Genomic DNA, 9,737 nt, shown 5'->3' with positions numbered 1-9,737 from the left:
GATGGAAGCTCCCTCCTGCCTGTGAACAACCCATGCCAATCATCGTTGCCCCTCATTCCCTCCTGGATGCCAATCATTTCGCCGCCCTTCGCCCGTCAAATGATGCTCTCTTTGAAGATCTCTGATTTCAGTCTTTCTCTCTGCTCCCTCTCTCTCTTCTAAAGGCAAGTTCATGTGGGAAGAAGAAGGAAGAAGAAAGAATGATGGAGGCTTGTCCGGCATGGATCGGATTGCTCCACGGGCTGGAAATGGTGATTTGTGATTGTGCTGGACATGAAGTGCTACCGATTTTCAGATTTGCAGCCATGGACATGAAACCCGAAACACGCAAATAAGCGGTAATTCAAAATTTTCAAAGGAAATTTGAGATTTTATGGCTTTTGATTGATAAAATGTCGTTCATGTGGGCTAGAAATTGTTTATCTTGCTGTTTTCCATGAGTACTTGCTGGTCATAATCAGAAAATCAGAAAAATATGCATCTTGTGGTTCAAAATAATATGCTAAAACACGTAAAATATGGAAAATCAAGGGAAAATGATGTTTTTGGGCATAAAAATGGGAAAATGAATAGGAACACGAACTAAACTTTCATTTTTGCTGCAAGAAGGAACTAAGGGCCACAGCCCATAACCTATCTTGAATTTTCAGTAATTAAATGACGCAGAAAATAAGGGAAAATACAAGAAAAAAAGAGAAAAATCACTAAAAATAGGGGAAAAATGCATTTTGGGTGCGAAAGATTAGTGAAAATTAAGTGCAATGTTTGTGAATGTTTGTGGGGACTGAAGCATGAGGATTTGCCTCATTTCAACCCCACCTTCTTGTTCTAGTGTGTTTTGTCCCGCTTTTTACACATAAAATGATGTCAAAATACCCTATAAATCTATGCAACGATGCAATATTTAAACAGGGAAGAGTAGAGAAGTTGAAATATGTCTAAATGCCGCGTGAGATGATGGAAAAGTTGCTAATTTCCATGCATAGCATTTAGGACGGATGATAATTAAAATTAAGAGCTTAGTAGCACGAGGATCACCTCGGTGCTAGGCCCAAGCAACGAAGCACGAACGGTAGTTGGAAACCATTAAAAGAATGGTTTTGCACTTGTGCACGATACTGTTTTGCTAAATGTTTGAGCACGTGGCATCCACACTATGCATAAATCATGGAAATGTTAAAAGGTATCAGAAATCGTGGATGCACAGCAATTGTTTTCATTAGGACAGTGACCCACGTTGAGTGAGAGACAGGACACCCTAAGCCATAGGCTAGTCGTGGGGTCTAGGGAAAAGAGAAGTAAGGACAATGGTACATTCCTGTATACGATTAAATGGTACCTTGAGTGGATTTTGTGCGAAATGTCTATATGTTGAGCGACGCATCGAGGGGCCAATCCCCAAGGTGTAGGAGAGTCGCAGAGGGTTGACGGCATTAAGCCGTAGGAGGAACCCCATGTGTATGTGATTCGAGCCTTTTGGCTATGTGAAAGGGACTCCCTTTGAGGAGTAATATTGGGTTAGGATCAGTTGGACTACAACGAGTTACAAACGCAATGTTTAGGAAGGCAGAGATTTTGGTAGACGCCCCTGGCCGTGAGGCCGAGGGGTTGTCTTGTGCGTAGTGACGAGGCTCGGCTAGTGCATGAGCCAGTGCCGGCTCGTTTTTAGGTCCATCAAGTGCACTCGTATTAAATTAAGGTTAGGACAGAGTTTCAACCTATTTATTTATTTTGTAGCTGAAGACTGTTAGGTATTCACTTTTATCAACTTAATTTTATTATTTTCTAACAATTGTGAATGCTTCAATTGATGTGCAGAGTAGGCGGCGGCGGCATTGAGAAGCACTGAACAATAGCATGTATTCAAATTACCTAGAAGAAAGTATCATTTTTGATGGGAGTGCATCTTATCATTAAATGTGTGGGGCTAATATTTATTTAGGCACACTTATTTATTAAGGCACTTGATAAATATTTATTATTTATGCGCATGGACGCACGGTTTAAATATTTTATTATTGGACATTGTATTTGGGCATAGCTCGACTCTTGGGCTACCCAACCGCTTTATTCTTTATTTGGACAAAAGCAAATACAAAAGCTAAAGCATGCTTATTTGTAAAATTGGGCTATTTTTGAGCTTTGAGATGAATACATTTATAAATACATGCCTTGTGGAGCATTTACACAAGGCATGGGAGGAGATTGTACGTCTTTTTGCCTCATGTCCTGCAAGTCTATTCTCTTGATTTTTGAGCTTAAAGTAGAGTTCTTTGTTCTTGGGGATCTTTCGGTGCTCGGTATATACGCCTCCAGCATCCGATTTGCGTACCAGTGGTATGAGAGCGAAACTGAGATCAAGAGCTTCCAGTTGCTTACCATCTCACGCGAAGTTGAAGCTCTTTGAACGAACGGGATCTACAGTTAGTCTCACAACAATCCATCAATACCAGCGTGCTTCTAGCAGTGAAGAACCCCTTGCTGTGTTCTCAAATCATGGAGGACCTCACCTAGGAGGCTGAGGACCACCTCTGAAGATCCTTTGTAAGTCTTTTGTTGACACAGAGAAGCAAAGAAGAAGTTCATTAAGTTTGAACTTAAAAAGCTTAAAAAGCTTAAAAGAGCTTAAGCTCTCTAGAATCTGACGATCGACGGCGGCATCATGTACTCATGGTCGCCAAATCTGACCATGATGTGCCGCCGTCTTGCAACAAATTGATAAGATTCTTAAGCTTTTTAAAAGCTTAAAGTTTTAAGCCTCCCAAAGGTTACAAATTCAATCTTCAATTTCTTCCATAGTGGTTGTTTACACCTAATTACTCCCGAACTAGTTTCGTAGTCCTAGCAAGCCCTTGTTTGTACTTGCACTTTGATAAAGACAGTTTTTAGCCAGCAAACTGACATACACAATATATTTTCCATTTGGAAGAAGGATATCATCAACTTTTGTACCCACAAAAAGAAGAAATATTGCAAAAAGCCATTTAAAAAAAAGAAGCAAGCCTTGTAAACCCGACTTTGAGCTATGCTCATCCCGCTAACAAGATTTCGAGTGTGTGAGGTTGTTTGAAATTTTGCAGGATGACTGATCAAAATATGGAAGATTTTATGGCCGAAGGTGATTTATCAGAATCAACAGTGGAGCAAAAATTAGACCTAACTATGATGCAACTTCAAGAGGAATGAAGAGCACATCAAACTTTACAAGCTCAACTGGCCACTCTTCAATGATCTATTGTTGATCAAGATGGACCGAAACCCAAATATGTTATACGACGTACGATCGATGCAACACTTGAAGCACAATCTATCCGGAAAGAAGCTAAGATAAGTAAAATAAATTTCAAATTCTGGACTTTTAATGGGCTATGTGATGGAAAGACTGTTCACATTTTTATCAGTCAGTTTGATGATTATTTCCATGAAGAATAGCATGCCAAAAAAGACAAACTCAAGTGTGTCACTAGTCATTTAATGGGCAGAGTATCGCTATGGTGGACTTTTGTCCACAAAAGTATTGATTGTCCCACTACTTGGAAGGCTTTCCAAAAGAAATTTTTGCAGAAATTTCTTTCATCCTTAATTCCATGAAAAAGCAATCAAATAGTGGGATCTTCTGCAACAAAGAGATCGTGAGCCTATTTCACAATATACCGAGCATTTCTGGAATGCCTTATTGCAACTTCAAATGCAGGAAGATGTACTCGAGGTGATCAATAAGCGCAAGTTTATGTCTGGTTTGCTTGGTCACTTTTATGTGGAGGTGAACATGTTCAAGCCAACGACTCTCGAGGATGCGATTTCTTTGGCCCATGATGCTAAAGACAAAATTTGAGGACGAGAGAAGTAACCACAACAATTCCCAACTAATGGTAACTTTGGTACAAAGCAATTCAATTCTAATTTTCGAAGATTCAATCAAAATCGCTTTGTTCCATCTTCTTTCCGTAAATCTTGGACACGATCCCTTGCTTTACCACCATCAAACACAAATCCAAATCCTAAGCCATCTTTCCAGCCAAATCCCAACGTTCCTAAACTCCCAGCCATTACCAATAGTGTTTCCAAAGCCAAATCCATAGTTTGCTACAAGTGCCATCAACTTGGACATCTAGCGGTGAATTGTCAATCCAAAAAGCCAACTGTTCACATCAACTACTTGGGAGTGACTGAAGATGACAACCATAAAGAAATGCCCAATTTCACAAAGGACGATGACAATATCGGTACTACTTTAGATACTTTATCAGGTTAGCCAAATCCTCATTCTTTATTAACGATGAAATGTATTGTGCATGGTAGAGAAAAGATTGTTTTACATGATGACGGGAGTACACATGATTTTATTTCTGCAAAATTGGTCAAAGAATTGAATTTAGATACTATTTCAACTCATTATCGCATCAAGCCTACATTCTTAGGCACTAGATAAAATGAAACACAAGAAGTTCATGACTTAGAAATTAAAATTGGTGATTATGTTGAGAGCAAAAATTTCTTAGTTGTGCCTGTGCAATCTAGTGACATTATTTTAGGAATGCCTTGGCGCCATAAATATAATCTTGATATAGATTATTCCATGTTGTAATATTTCCACGCAATAAAAGTTAGTTGATTAGTTCGAAAGTTAGTCAATTAATAAGTTAGTAAGATTACTAACTAAAGACTAAGGTAAAAACTAACTAACGTTAATAGATAACAATTTTTATTTAGTACAAATATATTTAAAAAAACTCGAGAGTCATAAATTTGAAATTTTCCTTGGATTGACAAGGACCGTAGCCACCCTTCACGGAAGTTACAATGTGAACGAGACTTATGAGCTATATTAATCACTAGTATTAATATGTATAGTATGAATGGTCCAAAAATATGATATTTTGGACAAAACTAGCATATTCTAGATATTTTAGATATTATCCTAAAAAGATAGAACTAGATGTCATTTAAAAGAAAAGATAAGTGATTTTTAGTTAATTTTGGATATTTTATAAAAAGAAGAAAAAAAAGAAAAGTGATTGGCAAAATTGTGCACTCCGCGATCACAGTCTACAAGTGGTAGATAGCACTTCGAACAGGGAGAGAAAGGAGTGATCTGAAAGTTTTCCAATCAAGTGTCTTGGGGTTTTACCCCCCTTTTGGAGCCAATGGAACCATCAAATTTATGAGTTAAGCATCAAATCACTGAGTTTTCCAAGAGTCCCTCCACCAAGAACTCTTGTTCTCAGCCTTATCCCCCCTCTCTAATTCATTATAAATATAAGGCATGGGGAGGTCCAAGAGGGCATAAGGAGACTCCGAGAGCCTGTGAGAGAGAGGTAGAGAGAAGGATACCCCTCCAATAGATTGTGAGAGAGAGCTTGAGAGAGAGAGAGAGAGAGAGAGAGAGAGAGAGAGAGAGAGAGAGAGAGAGAGAGAGAGAGAGAGAGAGAAGAGTTACCCCGAGAGGCTACACAATTCCCTCTATCTCGATCCTCGACTTAACCATCTTCTCTTACGCTCTTCCATCTCGAATTTATTCCATCTTCTTAATCTCTCGAGTCTACTTGATGGCCTCCAAGCGAAGAATGTTGTGTACGGATGGCAATCCTGCAACCAATAATGAAGCTTCGGGTGAAGGCATCACTGTCAATCCAATTGCGGTTTCGGTCGTAAGTAATGTATTTCTAAATTGATAGATGCTTGCTTTGATTCTCGCATGATATACATTAGGCTCCATACTATGATGGATGAGAATAGGTCATGGGAAAGAATAGGCCTCTTCTCACATATTTGAAAGATGGAGTTTACAAAGTGCATGTATCAAGGGAAGTTATTTTGCACTTAGTTGCGTATGGTTTATTCGTTGATAGAGCAATCGATCAAGGGTAATGAATAGCATAATCGTAAAAAGAATAACGTTAGGAATTGTGCATACAAGTATTAAGTAAATTTTGCATAGAATCGCTGTTTGAGAATTGCTCTTTGATCCCAAGGGGGAGAGCAAATATGTGATGGAATTATTATCGCGTCTATTCTTGTTTTGTTGGTTGATTGAACAACACCCTAAATGACTTTCTTTCAATCAACTGATTGTTGCATTATAATTTGGATAAATATTGCAAGGCTTGTGTTGATGGAAAATGCATGGTAGGGGTCTGTAATGACAAGTTGCCATGGGAATAAATGAATGTTTTCCTAGAAGATGATATTAGGGCTAATTGCCTTGATTATGCTTGATTCTTAATTGGATTAATTAAGAAATGATATTTTGTACAGGTGGATCATCTCCAAGATCGCACCATGGATTACCCCAAGAGGGCACTACTCGATTTACGAGCTGAAGGTCAAGGGGTGAAAAGGTCAACTACAGAAAGTGTGTCTCACTCCTAGGTCGCTCAGGGTCAGTGGAGCTTTGGACACCCCTTTCCAAGTCCAGAATGGAGCTATAGACTGCCATGAGCCCAACATATGGAGGCGTTGGAAGAACCTATTCTAGATAAAGGATGGAAATTTTGGTGCCATGTGATTTGGACCAGGTACTTCTATTGGACAAAAGGGATACATAATTCTCCTATATGTGTAGGAGACAAAGATTAACTTGAAGATAAGTTAAGGAACTTGTTTTTCGAAAGGACTGCTTGTTTTGTTTTTGTGTTTTGTTGTAAATTAGGCGAATGAACCCTGTTTCCTAAAAGGCTTGATTAATGAAGCTGATTTTAAATATCGCACACAAATGTTGCAGGACCTAATTAGAAAACTAAAGCTATCAAGGAAAGCGGATGGACGGAATCCTCGACGGGTTCATCCTATGGCTGGGTGGTCCCAGAGAACTAGGAGGCTTTTCACAAGGATTTATCACCATTCTACTTTAGGTATTGTTAAGTTAGAATCTGATTCATGCCATTTTAGGAGACCGGAATGGAACTATGCCCTATGGGTAGAGAGGTTGAGCAGCGCATCCCTCTCATTTTCCATTCTCTTTGAACCAAGTGTGGTATGGATTTGCTTCAGATTGGGTATCTCTGCGTAAAGTAGGACGTCCAAAACCCGACGCTAGAATACTGTTAGGAGACATTGGCCCTAGGAATCCAAATTTTAGGTCGATCCTAGTGGGTTTGTTGGCTGTGAACGTTCCCTTACGAGGCGGACTCGAAAAACCCTAGGCAAGAAACCCGTGAACATTCCTTGGGAGTGCCGAGCAGCGACTCTTAGATTTGTTTCTTGATGGACCGCTAAAATGTTCTTGGACAGTCGATAGGTGGGCACGTTACACACGCATTCAATGAAGATTCATTCTAATGAAAAAAAAATCACATTACATGGTACACACACTTTTGATAAATTTCCATTGCTTAGTCACACACATGCTAAACGTGCATTAAGAAAAGGTAGCTAATCCTATTTAGTATGGGTGAATGAAATTGAAGTTAAGAAAAATCAGATGCATCTTAGGGACACACAATTTCTTTCACATTTTTAAGATTGTTTTGTTGCTAACTTACCACTTGGCTTACCACATACACATCCTGAAGATCATAAAATCGACTTAATTTTGGGTTCTCAACCACCATGTAAAGCATCTTATCGACATAAAAAAATTGAACAGAAAGAAATTCAAACCCAAGTTGAAGAATTGTTAACCCGAGGACTCATTAGGCCTAGTAGTTCTCCTTTTGGTGCACTTGTCCTATTAGTCAAGAAGAAAAATAACACCTATAGGATATGCATTGATTATTGTGCCCTAAATAAGATCACTGTCAAGATTAGATATCCGATCCCTAGGGTAGAGGATCTCATGGATAAGCTACAAGGGGCCGCAATATTTAGCAAGATAGATCTTAAATCTGGATATCATCAAGTAGGATTGGATACATATGATATTTTCAAAACTTCATTTAGGACTCAATTTGGACATTATGAATTCCTTGTTATGCCATTTGGTTTAACTAATGCACTAGTCACATTTAGTCGTATGATGAATCGCATATTTTTGAAGCATTAGCATTGTGTCATTGTTTTCTTCGATGACATATTGGTTTTCAGTAAGAATGAGAATGAGCATTACAAACATTTATCTTTGGTTTTCAAATTATTGAAAGAAAATCAATTATATGCTAATCTTGAAAAGAGTGAATTTTTCCAAACCCACATCGAATACTTAGGACATATTGTTTCATCTATTGGTATTAAAGTTGATCCTAAAAAGATAGAAGCAAATTTGAATTGGCCGAAACCTAAAAATGTGCATGAATTACATTCTTTCTTAGGTCTTGCTAGCTTTTACAGAAAATTTGTGAGAAATTTTTCATTCCTTGCATTACCTTTTACAAAATTATTAAAGAAAGGTATTGTGTATCATTGGTCCAAAAATTAGCAAAAGTCTTTTGATTTACTGAAACATGACCTAACACATGCTCTTGTATTGTAATTACCTGACTTTAATAGACCATTCTTTCTAATAGTCTTTGACGCTAGTGGATTTGGAATAGGAGTTGTCCCTATGCAAGATTCACATCCCATAGCCTACTCTAGCTGTAAAATTAAACCATTTGAACTCAAGTATTCTACCTATGATAAGGAATTGCTAGCTGTAGTACATGCTTTTTTACGTCAATGGAAACACTATTTAATGGGATCTGAATTCATGATCAAAACTGACCAACAAAGTATTAAACATCTCCTTAGTCAGCCACAAATCTCTGACCGTCATATTAAATGGGTTGCTTTTATTCAAAGTTTCCACCCACTTATCCAATATCAACCCGAAAAAGAGAATGTTGTTGCCAATGCCTTGAGTAGAAGACAGATTATCCATAATATCTTTGTGATATTTTTTGATTCCCTTATCCCTATGAAAGATACCTATGATCAAGACCCCAATTTTCAAGCTGATTAGAATAAATTAGTTACAAATAACTGGATTCCAATTGATTCACAGTCTTATGCTAATGGGTTTATGTTTTATGAGAAAAGATTGTGTGCAATTGTTCCATTTTGATCATTTGTGTTGCATGAAATTCATTGTCCCCCATACCGAGGCCATAGAGGCATTATTTCTACTTTATGTACATTAGTTGAAGATTTTTACTGGCCACAGATGGAATTCAATGTTTCTAACTTTGTATCTGAATGTTTAATTTATCAAAAAAGTTAAGCGACATCATGGTAAGCAATATGGTTTATTAATGCCTTTACTAATTCCAGAACGACCATGGGAACATATTTCAATGGATTTTATTACTGGTTTGCCTAACACCCAAACTAATCATGATATGATCTATACTATTGTAGATTGATTTAGCAAACAAGCATATTTCATTCCATGCAAGAAAACATTAACTGCATCTCAAGCTGCACAATTGTTTTTGAAAACTGTTTTCACTAACCATGGTTTGTCAAAAGTTATTATTTTTTACCATGATTCTAGATTCTACAATAATTTTGGACTACTTTGTTTGCTAATTTAGATACAAAGATTGATTTCTCATATGCATTTCATCCTGAAACAAATAGGAAAATATAAGCTACTAATAATACAATTTTAGATCTTTTGTGTGCATACACAATTTCAAAACCATAAACATGGGAGACACACTTGTATTTACTTCATTTTGCATACAACAACACACCACATATAGCTACACAGAAAGCGCATTTTGAAATCATTTATGGATATAGATTGCCTACACCTGTTACCTCATTGTCAAAAAAAGTTAAAACAGCTGGTAATATTGCTAATATGCATGCTACTATTT

The sequence above is a fragment of the Lygodium microphyllum genome, chromosome 24 (genome assembly GCF_053477565.2).
Source record: "Lygodium microphyllum isolate KBCC chromosome 24, Lygodium_microphyllum_v1.1.10, whole genome shotgun sequence".
Lineage (NCBI taxonomy): Eukaryota > Viridiplantae > Streptophyta > Polypodiopsida > Schizaeales > Lygodiaceae > Lygodium > Lygodium microphyllum.
This window is presented reverse-complemented; position numbering follows the sequence as displayed.